This window comes from Bufo bufo, chromosome 4 (genome assembly GCF_905171765.1).
Source record: "Bufo bufo chromosome 4, aBufBuf1.1, whole genome shotgun sequence".
NCBI classification, from domain to species: Eukaryota; Metazoa; Chordata; class Amphibia; order Anura; family Bufonidae; genus Bufo; species Bufo bufo.
In genome coordinates this window covers 79,153,603-79,180,493 of record NC_053392.1, presented here as the reverse complement: position 1 = coordinate 79,180,493, position 26,891 = coordinate 79,153,603, and the positions used below count along the sequence as shown (strand labels likewise).

General features: G+C 43.2%; 1 protein-coding gene across 1 annotated transcript in view; it reads right to left on the bottom strand.

Annotated features, from left to right (window-relative positions):
- KLHL29 (kelch like family member 29) overlaps positions 1-26,891 on the bottom strand; it is a 909,740-nt gene that overhangs the window by 756,109 nt on the left and 126,740 nt on the right. Inside the window, exon 2 of the mRNA XM_040427407.1 lies at positions 1,065-1,173. The gene's annotated coding sequence lies outside the window, so the exon portion shown is untranslated. The remainder of the gene's footprint in view (positions 1-1,064; positions 1,174-26,891) is intronic.

The following is a 26,891-nucleotide window of genomic DNA, read 5'->3' as shown; positions in this document are numbered from 1 at the left end:
AATGAATGACCCCTGGGCTTAAAAGGAGAGGAATTCACTGTTACACCAGGCCCATTGTCTTGTAGGTCTAGCTCAGCTGAATGTAATGATACTATTCACTTAGCGATCCATTGGTTAATTCTGGAGAAAAGTACCTTCTACTACTGCTACTAATCCATGTGCACAGTTAAGTGCACTGAAGGCGGGCCCAAGATACTCAGTGCACCCTTGCTCCTGCTGCTTGCTTCCTCTACTCCTCCTTAATGATTGACAGAGTCAGGCGAGATGACTATTCATGAACCTGGGCTGTCAATGAAAAAGGTGAAGAAGGGCTGGCAGAGGAACCAGGAGGAGCTAGGGCTTGGGTCCACCCTCGATAAACTTAGCTGCTCATTTGCATATGGATTAAGTAATTTTTCTCTAGATTGAAGCAAAAGAGGGCTCAATGAAAGGTATCATTACATTCGGGTGAGCTAGACCTACAAGGTATTGTGCCTGGTATAACAGAATTTTCTGGTGACAGGCTCCCTTTAAATGTCCTGATGTTGGCCATGCAATGTTGGCAAGTATGCACTTAGGTGATTACATGTGTAAAGCATAATAGAGGATGCAAAACCTATATACTACAAGAGACATCCACAACATTCAACCACAAAAACATCAGCGTCGGACTGGCCCACCAGAGTAGCAGAGGATCCTCCGGTGGGCCCATGATCTGATACCACAGTGGGCCCCAAAGGTCCAGGAGAACAAAAAATGGAGCCAATCACTTGCACTAGGGTTTGTTTCTCTTAATCAAAACCTATAACACTTTATTGATGCTATGGGGTTTGGCCTTGAGAATAGGCAGCGTAGGACTGGCCCACCAAAGTGCCAAAGGATTCTCCAGTGGGCCCAGGCCCCAAAGAAAAAAAGAATGTTTGGAGCTGCCTTTGGAGACAATAAATTGGTACTAGGGTTTATTGATCTGAATTAAAATCAATTAGATTTTATGGATGAGAATAATTTCTTCTGGTGGGCCCAAGGAACCCCAGTCCGACCCTGGGCATCATAGTCTAAAACAAAGTCAGAGTGATGGTCAGTACCTTCGATGTGTGTCCAGTAGGAGGACCAGACGTTATCCAGGATGGAGAGCTTGTCTGTATGTCCTTACTGCTGTGATCCCAATGTACTAACGAGGAGATCTTCTGGTCACTGTAAAAAGGAGACAATGAAAGTATGTGAGTACCTGCGCCCTGACAGCATCATACACTGCGGAAAATAATGTGCATCTCATTCAAAACGGCTCAGCTGACCTCCTTCGTCTCATGCATCAGAATCTGCCACTAAGAAGGAAACAAAGCTAAAATAATACTAAAAAAATATAAAAAATAATATATATATATATATATATATATATACAGTACAGACCAAAAGTTTGGACACACCTTCTCATTCAAAGAGTTTTCTTTATTTTCATAACTATGAAAATTGTAGATTCACACTGAAGGCATCAAAACTATGAATTAACACATGTGGAATTATATACATAACAAACAAGTGTGAAACAACTGAAAATATGTCATATTCTAGGTTCTTCAAAGTAGCCACCTTTTGCTTTGATTACTGCTTTGCACAATCTTGGCATTCTCTTGATGAGCTTCAAGAGGTAGTCCCCTGAAATGGTTTTCACTTCACAGGTGTGCCCTGTCAGGTTTAATAAGTGGGATTTCTTGCCTTATAAATGGGGTTGGGACCATCAGTTGCGTTGAGGAGAAGTCAGGTGGATACACAGCTGATAGTCCTACTGAATAGACTGTTAGAATTTGTATTATGGCAAGAAAAAAGCAGCTACGTAAAGAAAAACGAGTGGCCATCATTACTTTAAGAAATGAAGGTCAGTCAGTCAGCCGAAAAATTGGGAAAACTTTGAAAGAAAGGGCTATTTGACCATGAAGGAGAGTGATTGGATGCTGCGCCAGATGACCTGGCCTCCACAGTCACCGGACCTGAACCCAATCGACATGGTTTGGGGTGAGCTGGACCGCAGAGTGAAGGCAAAAGGGCCAACAAGTGCTAAGCATCTCTGGGAACTCCTTCAAGACTGTTGGAAGACCATTTCAGGGGACTAACTCTTGAAGCTTATCAAGAGAATGCCAAGAGTGTGCAAAGCAGTAATCAAAGCAAAAGGTGGCTACTTTGAAGAACCTAGAATATGACATATTTTCAGTTGTTTCACACTTGTTTGTTATGTATATAATTCCACATGTGTTAATTCATAGTTTTGATGCCTTCATAGTCATGAAAATAAAGAAAACTCTTTGAATGAGAAGGTGCGTCCAAACTTTTGGTCTGTACTGTACATAGATACAGATATATATATTTTTTATATCACTGCTTGAGAAAAGTCGCAGTAAGAGGACTGAAACGTCGCTTTGGTGATTAAAGAACACTACGATTGATTCACAACCTTGGGAGTGCCGTGGAATACTACTTATTGGATGAACGATCACTTCCGCAGCCGCTGGCACACCACTACTGGATTTATAACGCGGTGCCGCTCATATTACATTTTTTTCTATATACTGTATATATATATATATATATATGTATATATATACACTCACCTAAAGAATTATTAGGAACACCAAACTAATACGGTGTTGGATGCACTTTTGCCTTCAGAACTGCCTTAATTTTACGTGGCATTGATTTAACAAGGTGCTGATAGCATTCTTTAGAAATGTTGGCCCATATTGATAGGATAGCATCTTACAGTTGATGGAGATTTGAGGGATGCACATCCAGGGCACGAAGCTCCTGTTCCACCACATCCCAAAGATGCTCTATTGGGTTGAGATCTGGTGACTGTGGGGGCCATTTTAGTACAGTGAACTCATTGTCATGTTCAAGAAACCAATTTGAAATGATTCGAGCTTTGTGACATGGTGCATTATCCTGCTGGAAGTACCCATCAGAGGATGGGTACATGGTGGTCATGAAGGGATGGACATGGTCAGAAACAATGCTCAGGTAGCCCGTGGCAATTAAACGATGCCCAATTGGCACTAAGGGGCCTAAAGTGTGCCCAGAAAACATCCCCCACACCATTACACCACCACCAGCAGCCTGCACTGTGGTAACAAGGCATGATGGATACATGTTCTCATTCTGTTTACGCCAAATTCGGACTCAGAAATCGAGACTCATCAGACCAGGCAACATTTTTCCAGTCTTCAACAGTCCAATTTTGGTGAGCTCGTGCAAATTGTAGCCTCTTTTTCCTATTTGTAGTGGAGATGAGTGGTACCCGGTGGGGTCTTCTGCTGTTGTAGCCCATCCGCCTCAAGGTTGTGCGTGTTGTGTCCTCACAAATGCTTTGCTGCATACCTCGGTTGTAACAAGTGGTTATTTCAGTCAACGTTGCTCTTCTATCAGCTTGAATCAGTCAGCCCATTCTCCTCTGACCTCTAGCATCCACAAGGCATTTTTGCCCACAGGACTGCCGCATACTGGATGTTTTTCCCTTTTCACACCATTCTTTGTAAACCCCAGAAATGGTTGTGCGTGAAAATCCCAGTAACTGAGCAGATTGTGAAATACTCAGACCGGCCCGTCTGGCACCAACAACCATGCCACGCTCAAAATTGCTTAAATCACCTTTCTTTCCCATTCTGACATTCAGTTTGGAGTTCAGGAGATTGTCTTGACCAGGAGCACATCCCTAAATGCATTGAAGCAACTGCCATGTGATTGGTTGACTAGATCATTGCATTAATGAGAAACAGAACAGGTGTTCCTAATAATTCTTTAGGTGAGTGTATATATGAATCTCCCTAGTTATACAATAAGACCAGAGCAGGGTGCACAGATATAGGCCTTAAGCACATGACCATATGTATTTTGCGGCCCGCAAAAAACGGATCCACAAAAAATACGAATGACGTCCGTGTGCATTCTGTATTTTGCGGAACGGAACAGCTGGCCCTTCATAGAACAGTACTATCCTTGTCCGTAATGCGGACAATAATAGGACATGTTCTATTTTTTTGCAGAACGGAAAAACGGACATACGGAAATGGAATGCACACGGAGTACCTTCTGTTTTTTGGCGGACCCATTGAAATGAATGGTTCCGTATGCGGTCCGAAAAAAAAAAAAAGAACGTACACGGAAAGAAAATACGTTTCTGTGCATGAGCCCATACAGTGGAGTCTGGGAAAGTCAAGTGATTCTTGATTGAAAGAGGACTATACATGGGCGGTCCTTTACCCCCAAATTGTCTCATTGAAACTGGAAAAACCCTCCCGAAAACACTTTTTTGTTGTACAGTAGATTTTGAAATTACGGTAAGTCTGAAATAAATCTAATTGGTGCACAACACAGGGGAAACAAGTGCATTTAACCTCTTAGTGACGTAATTAATTTAAACCTTAAAGGGGTTGTGTCACTTCAGCAAGTGGCATATATCATGTAAAGAAAGTTAATACAAGGCACTTACTAATGTATTGTGATTCTCCATGTTGCCTCCTTTGCTGGCTGGATTCATTTTTGCATCACATTATGCACTGCTTGTTTCCATGGTTACAACCGCCCTATAATCCATCAGTGGTGGTCGTGCTTGCACTCTATAGGAAAAAGTGCCGGCCTCTCTGGTGGCCGGGACCGTGGGAGCTCACATAGACTGGTGCTTTTAACTATAGTGTGCAAGCACGACCACTGCAGATGGTTTGCTGGGTGGTTGTAACCATGGAAACGAGCAGTGTATAATGTGATGGAAAAATGAATCTAGCCAGCAAAGGAGGCAGCATGGACAATCACAATACACTAGTAAGTGCCTTTTATTAACTTTCTCTACATAATAAATGCCATTTGTTGAAGTGAGACAACCCCTTTAAGGACCAGTAATATTCCCCCCTCTGTGTTCCAATCATTTTTTCTTTAGTTTAGCTGTATGAGACTTTGAATATTAGGGTACATACAGTAACTTTTATTTAACTTTATATAACTTAGGGTAGCTGAGATGACAAGCTGAAGGGGGGGCTGCTTTAACCCTTCATATATCAGGCTCTGTAAAAGCCTGAAACCTGCTTTGAGCAGCTATCACTCCCGATGAGGTTACCATGGGCTATATCTCCCGATGTAGAGGAGATAATGCTGTGATCCTGGTCTTAGATTGTCATCTTTCAAACAAGAGCAGGCTTATTGTACACAGAAAAATACCAATAAAGGGGGGAAGGTGATGAATACTTCTCCCAGACTACCACGATTAGATCAAATATAGAAAAATGGAGGTAGTAATCTATTAAAACATAGCGTTTATTAATATATAGTTAAAACGTTTACCAACAATATGCTTAATACTAAAAGTGTGCACACCACCACTCGTGCAGCAAAAATAAAACACACAATAACACAGAATTGCCAAATAAACCCTATATTAACAGTATCAGGTAATGGCAATAAAGGAAAAATCAGCCAACTGGAAATATATCCTACAATAATATAAGGAACGGTCTTACCGATGGTTAGAGGTCATCTGGAGACCATTGTGAAGTTCCAGAGGTCTCAGTTTTCAAATATAACAGCGGGCGGGGTCCTGGTTTGGACTCTGTCCCTAGAACGCCCTATCAGGTCTAGTATGCCCTGATGTCCTTCTAATACGGAGTCATCACCCTGAACCTTACCCTAAAAATAGGAGGCCCTGGACGTCCCTGCCTAGGGATACTAATGGATGGATGACCCCTAAAAGCAGGAAAAAATCCCTACGCGTTTCGTCTTAAATATAGATAGCCCTAGACTCTTCAGGGGATTAAGGGCTCACTAAGGCTAGCTCTTTTCCTCAAGTAGATATATGTACACAATTATTATGCTAGCCTCACTGATGTATGGGTGACAAAAAAAAAATGGGTATGGGTGCCAAGTAATTAGATAATAAATTAAATGGCCACAGGTAGACAAGAACAGGGTCAAAGGGATCACTGGGGCCATCTGGCTCCGTTTATCCGTCCCTCACTGGGTAAAGATACTGTTCATCTTCTAGAGGGGATCGCGTATGGCATTCCCGGCGCACGTGTAGTGTAGTAGTGTAAGAGCAGGCTTATATCTCTAGCTTTTACAGAACCCAAAACATGAAGGGTTAAAACAGCCCTCCCTAGTTTCACTGTTAAGTCCTTTTCTTCAATGGTGCAGGAGCTACTGCAGAACAGGGGGTGAGGGGTGCAAAAGTAGGAGTAGGACCCCTCCCCCAATGAGATACTGATCGCATATCATAAGAATAGTCCATCAGTAAAAAAAACTGTAAAGGTCCTTTAAAGGGGACAATCAGAAATCATATAATGGGTCCTGCACTCAAAACACAAAGGGAGCCACTGCAAAGAGAAATGATCTTGGTGAGCATGTATCATATGGTCAGTTATAACTGCCGGACCTACTTGCTTAGGAGTAGTGGTTGTCCGATTGAGCCACTTGGGGGTGTCCCCCTTTTTAACAATAGATGAATTAGAAAAAACACAGCTGATTTCTAAAATAGCGTCCCCTCCTATGCACAGGTTGAGTGTGGTATTGCAGTTTAGCCCGACTCGCTTCGATGGAGCTCAGTTGCAATAGCCGACCCAGAAAGAAAGCAGCCATGTTTTTCTAATTAGGAATTACTAAATAATTAGCAATTACTTTTTGATACATTCTCACGACAAAACTGCTGCCAGACCCAACGAGCAGGGATGAGTGGCAGCGGTGTTTATTGCACTTTAACAAGAGATTAGTGTCACAGGCACAAAGCGGCATTTTATTTTTAGTTGATCGCACTTGGACACTTGTTTATAGGCTGTCGGCAGCGTGCTAATATTATTTAGTATTTAGAGATAAAAGACAAAAGCGTCTCAGTACTGCCAAAACAAATAATCCTGAGCATGTCCATCTTTATCGCAGCTGTGGAGGAAGCAAACTATTCCCTCTGCTTCGCTGCTGCTCTGCTAGCTTCGCATTGCTCAATCTATCCCAAATCTAAGAAAAAGCACCAAATGTTCGCCATACGACACAGACAACTTATTGGCATATAGGCTAGGGCAGGGATGGCCAACCTGAGGCTATCCAGCTGTTGCAAAACTACAACCTACAGCAGGGCAAGGTTGGAGTTGTAGTTTTACAACAGCTAGAGAGCTGCAGGTTGGTCATGCTGGGCTAGGGCTTAATGGCCGCAAGTTTTGGTAAAGTTGCCAACATGACATGCAACCACAGTGGTTTACTATGGAAGGACTACGGTTTGAAAACTCCAACTACCTAGACAATAGTGTCCCCTGTGCCCCGGTTCAATAGGATGGTAATAAGGCCATTTATGACTCTCTCAAGTATTGTATATTTATAGAATATCCATTGGATAAGTGTCCAAGATGGAGCTACCACTTTAAATTCTGTTCCTGCCCCTCTTTACCTTGTCTTCCACATTTATATCTTGTTTAGGTGGGGTATTGGCTCTCCTTAACCCCTTAAGGACACAACCTTTTTACACCTTAGGACCAGGCCATTTTTTGCAAATCTGACCAGAGTCCCTTTAAGTGCTGATAACTTTAAAACGCTTTGACTTATCCAGGCCGTTCTGAGATTGTTTTTTCGTCACATATTGTACTTCATGACACTGGTAAAATGAAGTCAAAAAAATTATTTTCTTTGCACCAAAAAATACCTATTTTAACAAAAATTTGGAAAAATTTGCAAATTTCAAAGTTTCAGTTTCTCTACTTCTGTAATACATAGTAATACCCCCAAAAATTGTGATGACTTTACATTCCCCATATGTCTACTTCATGTTTGAATTGTTTTGGGAATGATATTTTATTTTTTGGGGATGTTATAAGGCTTAGAAGTTTAGAAGCAAATCTTGAAATTTTTCAGAAATTTACAAAAACTAAATTTTTAGGGACCAGTTCAGGTCTCAAGTCACTTTGCGAGGCTTACATAATAGAAACCGCCCAAAAATGACCCCATTCTATAAACTACACCCCTCAAGGTATTCAAAACTGATTTTGCATATGTTGTTAACCCTTTAGGTGTTGCACAAGAGTTATTGGCAAATGGGGAGGAAATTTGAGAATTTCATTTTTTTGTCTAATTTTTCATTTTAACCCATTTTTTCCACTAACAAATCAAGGGTTAACAGCCAAACAAGACTGTATCTTTATTGCCCTGACTCTGCCGTTTACAGAAACACCCAATATGTGGCCGTAAACTACTGTACGGCCACACAGCGGGGCGTAGAGTGAAAGGTGCGCCGTATGGTTTTTGGAAGGCTGATTTTTATGGACTGGTTTATTTACATCATGTCCCATTTGAAGCCCCCCTGATGCACCCCTAGAGGAGAAACTCCCTAAAAGTGACCCCATCTAAGAAACTACACCCCTCAAGGTATTCAAAACTGATTTTACATACATCGTTAACCCTTTAGGTGTTGCACAAGAGTTATTGGCAAATGGCGATGAAATTTGAGAATTTCATTTTTTTGCCTAATTTTCCATTTTAACCCATTTTTTCCACTAACAAAGCAAGGGTTAACAGCCAAACAAGACTGTATCTTTATTGCCCTGACTCTGCTGTTTACAGAAACACCCCATATGTGGCCGTAAACTACTGTACGGGCACACAGCGGGGCGTAGAGTGAAAGGTGCGCCGTTTGGTTTTTGGAGGGCTGATTTTGCTGGACTGTTTTTTTGGCACCATGTCCCATTTGAAGCCCCCCTGATGCACCCCATCTAAGAAACTACACCCCTCAAGGTATTCAAAACTGATTTTACAAACTTTGTTAACCCTTTAGGTGTTGCACAAGATTTAATGGAAAATAGAGATACAATTTCAAAATTTCACTTTTTTGGCAGATTTTCCATTTTAATATTTTTTTTCCAGTTACAAAGCAAGGGTTAACAGCCAAACAAAACTCATTATTTATGGCCCTGATTCTGTAGTTTACAGAAACACCCCATATGTGGTCGTAAACTGCTGTACGGGCACACGGCAGGGCGCAGAAGGAAAGGGACGCCATACGGTTTTTGGAAGGCAGATTTTGCTGGACAGTTTTTTTTTACACCATGTCCCATTTGAAGCCCCACTGATGCACCCCTAGAGTAGAAACCCCAAAAAAGTGACCCCATTTTAGAAACTACGGGATAGGGTGGCAGTTTTGTTGGTACTAGTTTAGGGTACATATGATTTTTGGTTGCTCTATATTACACTTTTTGTGCGGCAAGGTAACAAGAAATAGATTTTTTGGCACGTTTTTATTTTTTGTTATTTACAACATTCATCTGACAGGTTAGATCATGTGGTAATTTTATAGAGCAGGTTGTCACGGACGCGGCGATACCTAATATGTATACAATTTTTTTTATTTATGTAAGTTTTACACAATGATTTCATTTTTAAAACAAAAAAAATGTTTTAGTGTCTCCATAGTCTAAGAGCCATAGTTTTTTCAGTTTTTGGGCGATTATCTTAAGTAGGGTCTCATTTTTTGCGGGATGAAATGACGGTTTGATTGGCATCTATTTTGGGGTGCATATGACTTTTTGATTGCTTGCTATTACACTTTTTGTGACGTAAGATGACAAAAAATGGCTTTTTTTACACCGTTTTTATTTTAATTTTTTTACGGTGGTCATCTGAGGGGTTAGATCATGTGATATTTGTATAGAGCCGGTCGATACGGACGCGGCGATACCTAATATGTATACTTTTTTTTTATTTATGTAAGTTTTACACAATGATTTCATTTTTGAAACAAAAAAAATCATGTTTTAGTGTTTCCATAGTCTAAGAGCCATAGTTTTTTCAGTTTTTGGGCGATTATCTTGGGTAGGGTATGATTTTTGCGGGATGAGATGACGGTTTGATTGGTACTATTTTGGCGTACATGCGACTTTTTTGATCACTTTTATTACTTTTTTTGGGAAGTAAGGTGGGCAAAATTTCAATTTCATCATAGTTTTTTATTTTTTATTTTTATGGCGTTCACCGTTCGGGTAAAGTAACATAACCGTTTTATAGATCAGGTCGTTACGGACGCGGCGATACCAAACATGTGTAGGGAATTTTATTTTTTTCATTTTTAATCAGTGATAAATGTGTTTTTTGATTTTTACTTTTTTTTCACTTTTAACTTTTTTTTTGACCCAGACCCACTTGGTTTTTGAAGATCCAGTGGGTCTGATGTCTGTATAATACAGTACAGAACAATATATATTGTACTGTACTGTATTTTACTTACACTGAACAGATCTATGCTTTTAGCATAGATCTGTTCAGCACCATGGACAGCAGGACGCCTGAGAGGCGTCCTGTTGCCATGGGAACCTTCCCCGTCTGCTCAGAACTGCGCAGACGGGGAAGGGTAAGCACAGGGCTGAGGGGGGCTCTCTGGGGGCTCTCTCCCTCTCCCATCGGGGGGCTGCAAAGGCACAGCAGCCCCCCGATGGGAGAGGGAGGGAGCTCCCTGCGCTGTTAACCTTTTCCATACAGCGGTCCGTACGGACCGCTGTATGGAAAGGGTTAACGGCTGACATCGCATCGCAGATGTCAGCCGTTTATACCAGGGTGCCAGCAATGTGCTGGCACCCTAGTACCTGGTATACCCACTAGAAACCAACGATTATACAAGGGGAGGCGGGCGGGGGATCGCGATCCCGCCTGCCGCACCGCCCGCCTCCCGCACCGCCCGCACCGCCCGCAACCCTCCCCCTGCACCTCCCGCCACCATAAAATCATTCGGGGGTGCAGGGGGGGTTAATAAAACATTATTTTAGGCATATAAAGTTTCTGATCCCCGCGGTCAGGGACCGCGGGGACCAGAAACTGCAGAAATCGCAGGTCTGAATTGACCTGCGGTTTGCCGCGATCGCCGACATGGGGGGGTCACGGGACCCCCCCGCGCATTTAGCCTAGGTGCCTGCTCGATGATTTGAGCAGGCACCGGGTTCCGATCACTGCCGGCCGGGCGGCAGTGATCGGAACAACACATGACGTACCGGTACGTCATGTGTCCTTAAGTACCAGGACATCATGACGTACCGGTACGTCATGTGTCCTTAAGAGGTTAAAGGCTATGTAAACATTTGGGGGCAATTTATTTTTTTATTGCATTGCACTCATTTTGAGCTAAAAATAATTTTCTAAATTGGTCTTTATAAAAAATTTGGCATCCTTTTTTCTGTACAGAGCTGAGATGCTCTAGTAGCACCCTTTGGAAATTCTGTCTTTTCCATCAGACCAGGAGCAGGCGGACTCCTTATCTCTGCTCTCTGACATTATAAACATACATTATAGCTCAGCTCTTATCTTACTGGTAAGAATGTGGCTTAAATAAGTGTTTATGACCTCTCAGTAATTTAGAGATAAGGGTTATTAGATGACACAAACAGTGAAAGTACCAGTCACACAGCTAGAAAAACAGTTAACCCTCTGTGACAGAACAGCTTAATATTTTTAATAATAATAATAAAGGCCAATTGAAAAACTTATTTTTAGCCAAAAATGAGTAACATGCAATCATAATTTTTTTTTGCTTCCGAAGGTGTACATAGCCTTTAACCACCTCAGCCCCCAGTGCTTAAACACCCTGAAAGACCAGGCCACTTTTTACACTTCTGACCTACACTACTTTCACCGTTTATTGCTCGGTCATGCAACTTACCACCCAAATGAATTTTACCTCCTTTTCTTCTCACTAATAGAGCTTTCATTTGGTGGTATTTCATTGCTGCTGACATTTTTACTTTTTTTGTTATTAATCGAAATTTAACGATTTTTTTGCAAAAAAATGAAATTTTTTACTTTCAGTTGTAAAATTTTGCAAAAAAAACGACATCCATATATAAATTTTGCTCTAAATTTATTGTTCTACATGTCTTTGATAAAAAAAAAATGTTTGGGTAAAAAAAAAATGGTTTGGGTAAAAGTTATAGCGTTTACAAACTATGGTACAAAAATGTGAATTTCCGCTTTTTGAAGCAGCTCTGACTTTCTGAGCACCTGTCATGTTTCCTGAGGTTCTACAATGCCCAGACAGTACAAACACCCCACAAATGACCCCATTTCGGAAAGTACACACCCTAAGGTATTCGCTGATGGGCATAGTGAGTTCATAGAACTTTTTATTTTTTGTCACAAGTTAGCGGAAAATGATGATTTTTTTTTTTTTTTTTTCTTACAAAGTCTCATATTCCACTAACTTGTGACAAAAAATAAAAACTTCTATGAACTCACTATGCCCATCACGAAATACCTTGGGGTCTCTTCTTTCCAAAATGGGGTCACTTGTGGGGTAGTTATACTGCCCTGGCATTCTAGGGGCCCAAATGTGTGGTAAGGAGTTTGAAATCAAATTCTGTAAAAAATGACCTGTGAAATCCGAAAGGTGCTCTTTGGAATATGGGCCCCTTTGACCACCTTGGCTGCAAAAAAGTGTCACACATCTGGTATCTCCGTACTCAGGAGAAGGTGGGGAATGTGTTTTGGGGTGTCTTTTTACATATACCCATGCTGGGTGAGATAAATATCTTGGTCAAATGCCAACTTTGTATAAAAAAATGGGAAAAGTTGTCTTTTGCCAAGATATTTCTCTCACCCAGCATGGGTATATGTAAAATGACACCCCAAAACACATTCCCCACCTTCTCCTGAGTACGGCAATACCAGATGTGTGACACTTTTTTGCAGCCTAGGTGGGCAAAGGGGCCCATATTCCAAAGAGCACCTTTCGGATTTCACAGGTCATTTTTTACAGAATTTGATTTCAAACTCCTTACCACACATTTGGGCCCCTAGAATGCCAGGGCAGTATAACTACCCCACAAGTGACCCCATTTTGGAAAGAAGACACCCCAAGGTATTCGCTGATGGGCATAGTGAGTTCATGGAAGTTTTTATTTTTTGTCACAAGTTAGTGGAATATGAGACTTTGTAAGAAAAAAAAAAAAATCATCATTTTCCACTAACTTGTGACAAAAAAGAAAAAATTCTAGGAACTCGCCATGCCCCTCACGGAATACCTTGGGGTGTCTTCTTTCCAAAATGGGGTCACTTGTGGGGTAGTTATACTGCCCTGGCATTTTCCAGAGGCCCTAATGTGTGGTAAGTAGGTAAATGACCTGTGAAATCCTAAAGGTGCTCTTTGGAATGTGGGCCCCTTTGCCCACCTAGGCTGCAAAAAAGTGTCACACATGTGGTATCGCCGTATTCAGGAGAAGTTGGGCAATGTGTTTTGGGGTGTCTTTTTACATATACCCATGCTGGGTGAAAGGAATATCTCGGCAAAAGACAACTTTTCCCATTTTTTTATACAAAGTTGGCATTTGACCAAGATATTTATCTCACCCAGCATGGGTATATGTAAAATGACACCCCAAAACACATTCCCCAACTTCTCCTGAGTACGGCGATACCACATGTGTGACACTTTTTTGCAGCCTAGATGCGCAAAGGGGCCCACATTTATTTTATGAGGGCATTTTTAGACATTTGGATCCCAGACTTCTTCTCACGCTTTAGGACCCCTAGAATGCCAGGGCAGTATAAATACCCCACATGTGACCCCATTTTGGAAAGAAGACACCCCGAAGTATTCAATGAGGGGCATGGCGAGTTCATAGAATTTTTTTTTTTTTGGCACAAGTTAGCAGAAATTGATATTTATTTATTTTTTCTCACAAAGTCTCCCTTTCCGCTAACTTGGGACAAAAATTTCAATCTTTCATGGACTCAATATGCCCCTCACGGAATACCTTGGGGTGTCTTCTTTCCGAAATGGGGTCACATGTGGGGTATTTATACTGCCCTGGCATTCTAGGGGCCCTAAAGCATGAGAAGAAGTCTGGAATATAAATGTCTAAAAAATTTTACACATTTGGATTCCGTGAGGGGTATGGTGAGTTCATGTGAGATTTTATTTTTGGACACAAGTTAGTGGAATATGAGACTTTGTAAGAAAAAAAAAAAAAAATTCCGCTAACTTGGGCCAAAAAAATGTCTGAATGGAGCCTTACAGGGGGGTGATCAATGACAGGGGGGTGATCAATGACAGGGGGGTGATCAGAGAGTCTATATGGGGTGATCACCCCCCTGTCATTGATCACCCCCCTGTAAGGCTCCATTCAGATGTCCGTATGTGTTTTGCGGATCCGATCCATGTATCCGTGGATCCGTAAAAATCATACGGACATCTGAATGCAGCCTGACAGGGGGGGTGATCAATGACAGGGGGGTGATCAGGGAGTCTATATGGGGTGATCACCCCCCCTGGAAGGCTCCAGGGAGACGCCTGTATGTGTTTTGCGGATCCGATCCATCTATCAGTGGATCCGTAAAAATCATGCGGACGTCTGAATGGAGCTTTACAGGGGTGTGATCAATGACAGGGGGGTAATCAATGACAGGGGGGTGATGAGGGAGTCTATATGGGGTGATCACCACAGTCATTGATCACGCCTCTGTAAGGCTTCATTCAGACGTCCGTATGCGTTTTGCGGATCCGATCCATCTATCAGTGGATCCGTAAAAATCATGCGGACATCTGAATGGAGCTTTACAGGGGGGTGATCAATGACAGGGGGGTAATCAATGACAGGGGGGTGATCAGGGAGTCTATATGGGGTGATCAGGGGTGATCAAGGGGTTAATAAGTGACAGGGGGGGGGGTGTAGTGTAGTGGTGCTTGGTGCAACATATTACTGAGCTACCTGTGTCCTCTGGTGGTTATCAAAACAGCGTCTAATATACCTGTTAGGGGTTAAAAAAAACACATCTCCAGCCTGCCAGCGAACGATCGCCGCTGGCAGGCTGGAGATCCACTCTCTTACCTTCCGTTCCTGTGAACGCGCGCGCCTGTGTGTGCGCGTTCACAGGAAATCTCGCGTCTCGCGAGAGGACGCGCCGGCGCGTCCACCCAGAAGAGCAGGGCTGCCGCAAAGACGCAATCCTGCGTACGGCGGTCCTGAGGAGGTTAAAGGGTTTCTGTCACCCAATAATCCCTATAGTGCGATCTCATGATACATAAGCAAATTAATCATTTTGGTTCAGTAGAATTTGCTAAAAATCGATTTTTAAAATATGCTAATTACATTGCTACCAGCAAGTAGGGCGGCTACTTGCTGGTAGCAGCCGCATCCTCCGATGGTAATGACGCCCCCTCGGCATGCTGATTGACAGGGCCAGGGAAGGGAATCGTTCTCTGCTGGCGCTGTTAGAATTTGAAATCTCGTGCCTGCGCCGTACCTGTCTTCAATCGGCGCAGGCGCACTGAGAGGCGGCCGCTCTCTCGACCGCTCCATCCTCAATGCGCCTGCGTCGATGACGTCATCAAGTACACCCGGAAGATAAGACGCCGGCATCGCTGGAAGGAGGCGGAGAGTCTGGTGACGTCGCTGGATGCTCGAATCAGGTAAGTATGTACATAATAAGCATGCTGCCACAAAAACCACCAACGAAATGGGAAAAAATAATTTTATAAAAATGACAGTTATTAACACTATACCACCAACGATTATTAATAATAAATCTCTTCCGGGTGTACTTGATGACGTCATCGACGCAGGCGCATTGAGGATGGAGCGGTCGAGAGAGCGGCCGCCTCTCAGTGCGCCTGCGCCGATTGAAGACAGGTACGGCGCAGGCGCGAGATTTCAAATTCTAACAGCGCCAGCAGAGAACGATTCCCTTCCCTGGCCCTGTCAATCAGCATGCCGAGGGGGCGTCATTACCATCGGAGGATGCGGCTGCTACCAGCAAGTAGCCGCCCTACTTGCTGGTAGCAAGGTAATTAGCATATTTTAAAAATCGATTTTTAGCAAATTCTACTGAACCAAAATGATTAATTTGCTTATGTATCATGAGATCGCACTATAGGGATTATTAGTAAAGAAAAAAAAAAAAAAACGGTTTAATGGGGTGACAGAAACCCTTTAAGGAGACCAGATGTGTATACAGATGTAGTGGCAATACTTTATGGGAAAATAATACGCAAAGAGGCATCTCCCAGGCAAAGAGAACCATCTGGCTAGCGCCACTTTTTGGAACTGCCTCCTTATGAGTCAAGGTCCGACTTTGTAACACATCTTGGGACATGACAAGAGAAAATAGACCAAACCAATAATATCCATCCAGTTATCTATCCCTGCAGATGGATACTTGGCTTGTTTTTTTCCCCTCGTTAAAAAGTTGGACGGGAACGGCTTCCAAAAGGTGGTGCTAGCGAGATTGTTCTCTTTGCTTGGGAGATAGGACCTCGTTGCCAAGCAGTAAGGCTAGGAAAAAGGAAGGTGGAGGGGCTCTGACAACTATTAATCACGTTCTACTGTATTACTAGAGACATGAAAATCTTTGTTTAGTCCCAGAAATACACAATCGGACTTTGAAACAGAACATTACGTCCTGCGTGGTGTTACTTTTTGCATTTAGGGTGACTCTAATAAAAGACCACACTCATATCACAGCCGGCAGTGCTCCACGTTCTTTTTCGATAAACCCCCTTTTCTTAGCAATGAATTTTATCATCCGTCATGAAAGGCCAGAGAAGACAGCAGCAGGAGCAGCAGGAGCAGCACACCCATCCTCCGTTTTGAAGACTCAAACAATGAATTTAAATTAGACCATTTTCCGCGAAACGCGTGGACAGGGAGCTAAGGTTACACAGCTAAATGAATACACAGGGAAGTCTGGTAAATTGTCCTAATAGCAGGAGGCAGAACATGAATTACGGGGGCAGCAATATATTTTTTTGTACCATATGTCTACGTCTTCCACGAATAGCTACATGGCGTGGGCCAGACCTCTATTTCTATGCTAAACAAGTTAAAGCTGTACACATGTATATCCTAGTTGATGCTTTCCGTGCCCGGAGACACAAGCACATGGTAGGCTGCTTTAGCTCGACGCATGGATGTCTGGAGGAAAACATTTTCAAGAATCCACTTGACTGCCAATATCAATTTGGCAAAGCAGTAATTTCACATAAATACAGTTAACGAGATGTAGGCTACTGAGTGTACATTAACTACGGAGAGCCTTTAATTATAATTTATGGTGCACCAAAAGCTTATGATTTCATTGGAAATGTTGGGTTGGGGGGAAGAGTGCCCTCACTGTTCATTACATAGTGGAGATTCTGTGCTTCTGGCGCACAGTCTCGTAGTGAGTGGCGGGGGGATGGTTGATGTGCAAAAGCTACCGGTAAAAAAAAAGCCTATTTATAACATGAGTTAATGGACATGAATTCCATAAGAAAAAGCTGAGAGATAATGGCCCTGCCACAGGTAATGATAAGAGAATGCTTCATTTTCTTATTGGACAGGTTGAATATTCTAGTGACCTTCTCGAGGATGAAAGTATGAGTATTGATTGAAGCAATTAATGAGAGAGCAACAGACGAAGCACTAGGAGAACTGAGAGTGAAGCTTGTCTAGATGGGATTCACTAATAGAATCTCCATAAGGAAGTATTTAGAAGGGTTTCGATTAGGTCCAGGTCTGATAACTGGTTGCTAAGGTGACGCGTGGAGATCCAGTGGCTCCTGAAGAAGCTTGTAGAACATGAATGATATGAATACTGATCAATTCTTCACGCACCTCTGATGGTCTGAGTCGTAAAATACCTAAAAAAGCAACAAGTAGCCAACCAAAACAGCACACGTTTTTTCCACGACTTTCGTTAGAGTCAAGGTATTGGACTTATTTGTCCAATTATTTAGTTGATGGGATGCCCCGCCAAAAATAATAGGGGTTGGAGATACATCTGGTATTAGTAATGCAAACTAATTTCTATCGAGAAAGGTTGAAGCAAGGCCCAAGCAGTCCAGAAGCCAATAACCGATGTCTGGCAAATATGGGGTGGACAACGTACGGTAACACAAAGGTCAGTGCTGGGTATTATGTGGTTTAGTTGGGCTAGTCATGGGAGTACACAGATGAGCTAGGGTTCAGTAGCGGTGATAAAGCACATCAATTTCACGGAACAGCTGCGGTAGTCAAGAGAATAGTCAGACAAGCCATGGTTCAGTCATGATGGTTTTAAGAGAGCCAGGTATGCAGTTCAGTTGTGGGAGACAGGAGAGTAGTCAGACAAACTAGGCCAAACAGGAATCAATGCACAATGTACAGGAGAAAAGGGCCAAGCTAGGGACTATACCTACTACGGCTTGCAAGTAGATTATGCAGAGGCTGCGGCGCTCTTCCTTTCACATGTAAGCATTATAAATAGCAAATACTACGTGGACGGCTTTAGTACAGATTTTGCTTTGGGATCTTGGGGTGTATGGAGGCAAAGGTGTAGCTTTAGGAAGTCCAGAAGTAGCAGTCATAGCTGGACCCTGTTTTCTGATGAGGTCTAAAGGACCATTTGTTGCATAAGAAGACACCAGTATTATAAATGACACTTAGTATCTGGAGAGCTAGTTGCAGGTTTTGCATTGGGGTCCAAGATCTTCACATTACAGCTCTGCACGGAGGCACCATATGGTGGTACATAAAATAACTTTTTACATAAATGATGCGTGCCATCACACATATTCTATGCACTGTATACAGGCCCTTACAAAGAAATATGAGTGTTTGACATCTAACCTTTAGACAGACCAGGGGTACTCAACTGGCAGACCATGATCGCAGAACAACAGCCTAATGCCTCCTGGACACGAACGTATTTGTTCCGTTCCGTGCATAGGGGACTGCAATTTGCGGTCCCCAATGCACTGTCAACCTCAGTGCGGCCGCTGGGATGGATCCAGACTCATTCAACTTGAATGGGTCAGCATCCGTCCGTTCCGCAAATAGATAGAGCAAGTTCTATCTTTTTGCGGAACGGAACCCCACGGAAGCACTCCAATCTGCTCCACTTTGTTTATCAGGAGAATGTGGCGTAGGTGAGTATTTAAATTGGAGGCAATACAGGGTATCTCTCTGTGGGGACTACTAAAAGGGGGCATAACTATGTTAGGGGGATCACCTAAGAGTGCATCATGCTCTGTGGGGGCCACTTAGGCAGGCATTACTCTGCGGGGGGGTCACTTAAGGGTGCATCACTCTGGCCAGTTATGGGCAGGGGTGCACCACCAATGAGGCCAGGTGAGACGATCGCCTCAGGGAGAACCAAGTAGGGGCAAGAGGAGGGTAGCCGAAGGGCCATGGGCTGAAGGGAAGGGGTTAGGTTAAAAAATTGGCATTGTGGAGTGGGGGCGCCCTTTCAGTTTTTGCCTCAGGCAGCAGAAAGGCTAGGTGAACCCCTGCGTTAAGGGGTCATTATACTGTGCAGGTGGTACTTAGAGGACATAATTTTCTGTGGGGACACTTAAAGGGAACGTCTACTGTGAGGGGTGCACCTATGGGCATCAAACTGCATGGAGGGCCCATAAAGGGGGCATCATACTGCATCTGGGGCAGTAAAGGAGCATTATACTGTGTGGGGAGGCACTAGTTGGACATCATGTTATCCTAAAGGGCATCCTTACTGTCTCAGGGGCACTATGGGACATTACTACTTTCTCAGGGGAGCTAAGGGGCATCAGTATTATAAGGTAGCACTAAAAGGAAATTCTTATTGCGTTGGGACATTAAGGGAGCATCCTTACTGTGTGGGGAAGCACTAAGGGGCAGCATTACAAGAGGTTTAAATGGGACTAAAGGAGCGGCTTATTGTAAAAATAAATAAAACAAGAGAAGCAAATTGCTGCAGAACATTTTTCCGCCTTACATTTTTTTTGCAGCTCGGACCTTCACCTGACAGCAGAGCCAGTCATGTGTGGACTTTTACTTGAGACTATTACGTAATGATACAATTTTTTCATATCTGTATGATGCTGATCTTTTGTGGAGAATATGCAAATCATTTCTCAAATCCATTCCCTTTAAGAGCTCAATAGCCACTGCAGACTATAAGAACAGAATAAAAATCTGACAAAAATATATTTTTATCGTATATTTATTTATTTATTTAGTTTTCTTAGTGCCCGTGGAGTATTTAGGCCAAATAACAAAAAAATTTAATTAAAAATCCTTTGCAATATACCAGTATGCCAGGCTCGTAATGAACCACCATTCAGCCGTTTTTGCTTGCGGGCTTTTAAAAATCTCAGCAACAAAAAAACAGTCAAGCAAAGTGGAGAGAAAAATGAACGAACTAATGAATACTTGAGGATCTATTCAGGTGTACAGTACAGAGAGAACACGGCTCTGCGTTAGGACCACAATGTACTCTCCGCAGAAGAGCGGACGGCAGCCATCGTTTGTCTTTGTTGCGCTAATGAAAAAAAATTGATTTTAAAATAATGGAGTGCAGCAATAGGTAACACTATCTTCATTGTCTCTTCCCGCCTCACACAGTAAAACTCCAGCCCAGCTGAGTGCAACTGCGCACAATCTAATCCATGTCTACCAGGCAGATGTTAGATTAACTCATGCTCTCGAAATTAAACACGGATCGAAACCTTCACTAGAACTCATAAGGTCTTGCCAACTGATCAGATCAAGATCACTTATCTACGTCAGTAGTCAATCTTTCTCTTATAGGCCCAGTCATCTGCCCTTCACCTTCTTCTGACCTCAGCTTCTGAAGGGGAGTACCTGTCTGACAGCCACCAAAATCAGCCACATTGTCTACGTTTTAGATAGGATTGGGAGGACTCTATCTGCTCCTCCCTTTCCCATCCCTCTTCCTACTGTTACAGGCAGTGGGTGTGGAACCACTGTGCCAACCAACAGATTTGAGTTAGGGCTAAACCTAAGGGCTTATCATGGTGGTCCCCTGGTTTTCATCCTTCAACCCCTATACAGATATATGGATTTACTGCAGGGAATGCACCAGGCCACTACCTCTTGGAATAGTCTCAGTGTGGTTGGCTGCTGACCCACTGAGGTCAGAGGCACTGGTGCATGGCACCCAGGGGAACAGGCAAACTCGTAGTCAATAACAGACCTAGGTCAGGGCAGGCAGAGTTTGTGTGAATCTAAGAAACAGTCCAAAGGTCAGGTCAGGTAGCAGTAGGTCAGCACGGAATAAGGACACAGGTCAGGCCAAACTGCAGAGAGACAGAATCCAGGGATCAGGCAGAGGTCGGTACACAGACAGACAAGTATTATACGATTATAGCTCCTTTACAGGCTCTAGCAAGCTAGACAGACCAGTTGCTCAGGCAAGGGATGGAACAAATAGCCCAACTTATGTAGCCCTGGATGATAAGCAACTAGAAACAGCTTTGCAGCCGCTCACAAAGCAAGAGGAGGTAAACCCTTGCAGTACTGCAACTGAGGAGAGATACAATGAAGAAAAGTCCTAATTCACACACAGGAATCCGGTTGCCTGTGGGCACGGGACATGAAACGCCATTGCAACACCTATGCAGAGACATACTTGATTATTTTATGTTGCGTTTACATAGGCTGGTGTTCCACGGGTCTGTTCATAAGTCTAGAGATCTATAATTGTGATAGTTTGAATCCTTAATGACACAGATGGGCAAGAATTTGCATCTGCAATAATTTTTTAGGGTGGTGGTGGTGGTGAGGTTGTTTACTGTTTCTCCGTGTGGAGAACACCAGAGTCTTAAAGGCAATGCTAACTAGGAAAAGGCCATAGCTCTCGCCTAAGAGAAATGAATCTGCCTATGTAGTGCGCTAGTGGAGGTAGCTACCCTATCAGCCAAACCAAGAGCCTTCTCGTACAGTAAAAGGGGATGCATTTGCAGACAGCTGTTTTGGGGTTCTTGCCTCCTACCAGTAAAGAGGAGGGTGCTTGGTTGGCTAGGCGAGAGGCCTCTGACATAGATCTTGAGAAGTACTGTTTCCAGGTGGCACTACAGACTCAGCTTTCTTACTATAACAGCACAGTAAATAAAAGTGGCAGAACATTGCTGAACTTATGTCGAAGCCTCGGACATCATATTCTCAATGGCCGCACCAAGAATGACTCTCTTGGTAGAAATACCCTAAACTCCCATGTAGGCAACAGTGTGGTAGACTATGCCATCACAGATATGGACCCCAAAAATGCTGGTGGCTTCATAGTCACCCCACAAACACACCTGTCAGACCACAACCAACTGCTCCTATACATTAAATCCACAAGTAAACCACCGGCACAAACATCACAGCAGACCGGCCTCTTTAGCCTACCTCCATCTTTTAAATGGTCCAAGATGTCAGCCCCAAAGTATATGGAGACCATAAACAGCGCAGAGATCCAGGAGATGCTCCATAACTTCCATAGTAAAGTGTATGAGCTGAACCCAGAAGTAGTAAATCTCACGGTAAGGTACTTTAATAATATACTTTACAGCATGGCGGAAATATCTGACCTCAAAAGATGCAACAAAAGGCCAAAAAAGCAACAACAACAGTTGGTTCAACCGGGAGTGTTAAGCTATAAGGAAGGCGCTAAGAATGGCCTCAAATAGGAAAAACCAACATTCGAACAACCCCAGTCTGAGGGAAGCCTACAACAACATACAAAGGCAATACAAAAATACCCCCAGAAAGAAAAAGCAAGTTAACATCTCAACCAAGCTCCTCCAACTCCAAGATGCTCTCCAGGACAACTCCTTCTTTGAACTATGGAAGCACATGGACAAAACCAGCAAAAACACCAACCTCCACATCCAAAACGGCAACATCTGGCTCCAGTACTTCAAGGATCTTTCCAAAGCCATCTCGAGGGAGGAACTAAAGCCCAGAACAAAAAGAAATCACGAAAAAGCAGAAGTATATGGAGGAAAAAAATCTAAGATTTCCAAAACCCTCTAGACACACCAATCACACTGCAGGAGATAACAGAGAGGATCTCAGTGATAAAGAGTAAAAAAGAGAGCGGCCCAGATGGGATCCTTCCAGAAATGTTCAAATGCAGCTCGCCAGGTATCCAGGCCGCATTAGTAAAACTTTACAATGTTGTGCTGAGTTCTGGCTACTTCCCTCAAAGCTGGAACCAGGGCATCATCACCCCCATACACAAGGGCGGAGACAGGTACAACCCAGCCAACTATAGAGGGATATGCGTCAGCAGCAACCTTGGGAAACTCCTCAGCAGTATCCTGAATAAGAGGATCCTCAGCTTCCTCACCCAGCACAACATCCTCAGCAGAAGCCAAGCAGGCTTCATACCAAACCACCGCACCATGGACCACATCTACACCCTGCAGAGCCTCATCAAGAGCCATGTCCACAATACAAAGCATGGAAAGATCTATGCCTGCTTTGTGGACTTTAAGAAGGCCTTTGACTCAGTGTGGCACCCAGGCCTATTCCTGAAACTTCTTGAAAGAGGAATAGGAGGAAAACAATATGATGTCATCAGAAGTTCACACTAAGAACCGATGCAGCGTGAAGGTAAATGGGAGTAGAACGGCTTATTTCCGGCAGAGCCGAGGAGTCCGACATGGCTGCAGCCAATTAGGGAGTTTTAAGAAAGCCATGGAAACACTGAAAGACAAGGCGAGCAAAACCTTCTATGCCATCAGAAGGCGTCTGTTTCACCTTAAAGCACCAATAACCTTCTGGCTTAAAAGCCTTGACACCATCATCGCCCCAATCCTCCTGTATGGCAGCGAAGTCTGGTCCCCAGACATATACCCGCCCCGGGCAAAGTGGGACTCTGGGCCAACAGAACTATTCCACCTAGAACTCTGCAAACACTTTCTCCAGGTTCACAGGAGCACCTCAAACAGTGCCTGTCGAGCAGAACTGGGCAGATTCCCACTTTGCTTTGCTGTCCCGAAGAGGGCGCTATCATTCAGAGCCCATCTGCATAGCAGCAGTCCCAGCTCCTACCATCACAAAGCCTTGCTACATTAAGAAGCTCCAGAAAAACAAAGCACCCTGCAACAAGTCACCCAAAGCCTGCCCAAGCCACCAACCAATATAGCCTGGCAAAGGGGGAAATCCAGAGGACGATACACAAGAGCAAAGAGGAGTATATTAGCGTCTGGAGGAACGACATAAGAAGATCACAGAAGATGACAGTATACCAGAGCCTGCAGAGGGAGTAAAAACTGGCCCCATATCTGGAGAAACTCTCCAATTCAAGAGACTAACAGATCCTGAGCCGGTACAGACTGAGTGCCCACAGCCTGCTCATCGAATCTGGGCGTCACCGACAGAGGTACATGCCCAGGGAGTGCAGACTGTGCCAGCAGTGTGACCAGGAGGCCGTGGAGGATGAGGCTCATTTCCTGCTGCGGTGCCCCAAATACTCAGCAGTGAGGGAAACTCACTTCAGGAGACTGTCTGATCTCTGCCCAGACTTCACCTCCATGGAGGAGGAAGAGAGACTCTCCATACTGCTAGGAGAAGAGGAGAACACAGCGGCCACAGCAGCACAATATATTACTGCCTGCCATAGACTGAGAGGAGCCTGATATACCATGGACTCCTTTATCCCCACTCTGGACATGTCCCCATCCCCCAACCCTACACAATTATTTCCCACTTGCTTTGGCAATGCTAAAATGTATTTAGTCCTGCCAATAAAGCTTATTTGATTTGATTGATTTGAGATAGGTTGATAGATATAAGATAGATGATAGATAGATAGATATTAGATAGATAGATAGATAGATAGATAGATAGATATAAGATAGATAGATAGATAGATAGATAGATAGATAGATAGATAGATAAATATGAGATATATATATATATATATATATGATAGATTAGATAGATTGATAGATAGATAGATAGATAAATATGAGATAGATATATATATATATGATAGATTAGATAGATGATAAATAGATAGATAGATAGATAGATAGATAGATAATGAGATATATTCTCTCAATAAAAATTAAAAAGAACAGCGTCCTGAATATTTGCACTGCCCCTTGGGAAATTTTGGGCTACTACACCAGTGACAATGATGACTAATGCCCAAGAATCATTTTGAAACATGTCTGACGTTGTATGATTGAGCGGATTTACATAGGTTGGTAGATAATTCTTCCACCATAGAGGCGCTGACTATCGATACTCATTCCAATTACTGCTCCTCTCAGACAGTCAATATGAGTGATACCAGAGGAAATTACAAAATTCATCACCTTCCAGAGACGGCGGCGTATAACGGTGCAGGTATCCGGATACCTCCTCTACCTGATGTTTGAAGCTTGCTGCGCCTGTTGACTTGGGGTTAAGATGAGTTTTAAGGCTTCTATCCAGAGTAATAATTAGGATATCTTGGGATTAGACATGTTTTTGGCAGACGGGAGACGTTCGGACAGCATGTTGGCAGAGTTCAGCTGCCGGGTTTAGAATAACAGAGCTCTCTGCATTCTCAAGTAGATAAATTAGATTAGTCATTTTGAGTTGAACGCTTTTATATACAACATGTAGACACGCTTTGTGTTCTTATTCTTTTATTCAGAGATGACATGATGGGTTTTTATTTTTTATTTTTATTTTTTTGCTGTCGCTTTGAAAATAAATGGAGAATGAAAGAGGTTTAATGCTCTATGTAAAAGATAATAAAGAAATAAAAAAAAATAAAAGATACGACGCAAAAATAAATAAATAAATACATTTCTAAAAACATAGAATAAAGCGGAAGTGCCCATCACACTATAGGTCACCTTCACTGGGGTATATTTTATTCAGTACAATGTATCAGGGCTGTTGTGTGCCATCACACAGAGCGCAACATCAGCCCCTGCTGAAGGGGGCGCCACTAATTGCATTTGTTCCATAAATCCATGATATAACAGTATTATGTAGACATTGTATAGCGCAGTTATTAGATTACTTTCTGTACGGAGCTCATACATGGCACTCTCCTGCACCTCTTGCTTCACTTGCTGCGACCCTCTGCTATGTCAGACGTATTCTTCAAGATTGAACGCCTCCAAGGCACCGGAGATTTTTCATGATCCTTTTTTTATGATGTGAAAAACAAAGTATTAAAGGGTCACTGTGCTTTCAGAAAACTCTGCGCTCTAGGAAGGGGTGGGGGGTGGGGGGGGTTTAGAAGAGCTTGCTTAGCGCCCTCTCTGCATGAGACGGGCCCATAGACTATCTATTGAGTCCTGCGGCGAGGAGAGAGAGCACTAAGCGAGCAATTGTCTCCCCTCGTTCTAGAGAATGGTGGGGGTCTCGGCGTGGTGGGGGCGTTGATATGTCCCTATAAGATATCAAACATTTTAAGACCTTGGATCCTTTCAGCTTTTGCATGGAGTTATTATTCGGTCACTGTATGTCGATATTATTTGAACCCTGTATGGCGGTACTATGTGGCACTGTTACTTGGGTACTATACACTATATACATTTTGCAGTGTGATGGGGGCGACATTGTATAGCGTTGTTATTTAGGCAACTGTGCTGTTATCTGGCCAACATGTGGCGCTTTATTTGCTGCCCAGCCTGTATTCAGGCCCCTTACTATAGACCGCCATAAACGACTGCGAAGCTTCAGTACGTAGTTTAGGATGGGAGACTTTGGGAATTTTTATTCAGGTAACAGGTGCTTCAAGCATTAATTAATGCAACTTCCTGACATGCATGTCTCTTAGGCCTCATGCATACGACCGTGTGTATTTTGCGGTCCACAAAACAGCGATCCGCAAAAAATACTGATGACGCCCATGTGCATTCCGTGTTTTATGGAACAGCTGGCCCCTAATGGAACAGTCCTATCTTTGTCTGTAATACAGACGATAATAGGACATTTCCTATTGTTTTGCGGAACGGACATACGGAAACGGAATGCACATGGAGTAACTTCAGTTTTTTTGTGGAGCCATTTAAATGAATGGTTCCGCAGACGGTCCGCAAAAAAAAAAAAACCTGAACGGACAAGGAAAGAAAATACATTCATGTGCACGAGGCTTCATCTTGAGAAATCCCAAGAAGAGGGATGCGAGAAAACATATTACCATGTTCAGAAATGCATACTTGTGATGGATGCCACACATGCTATAAT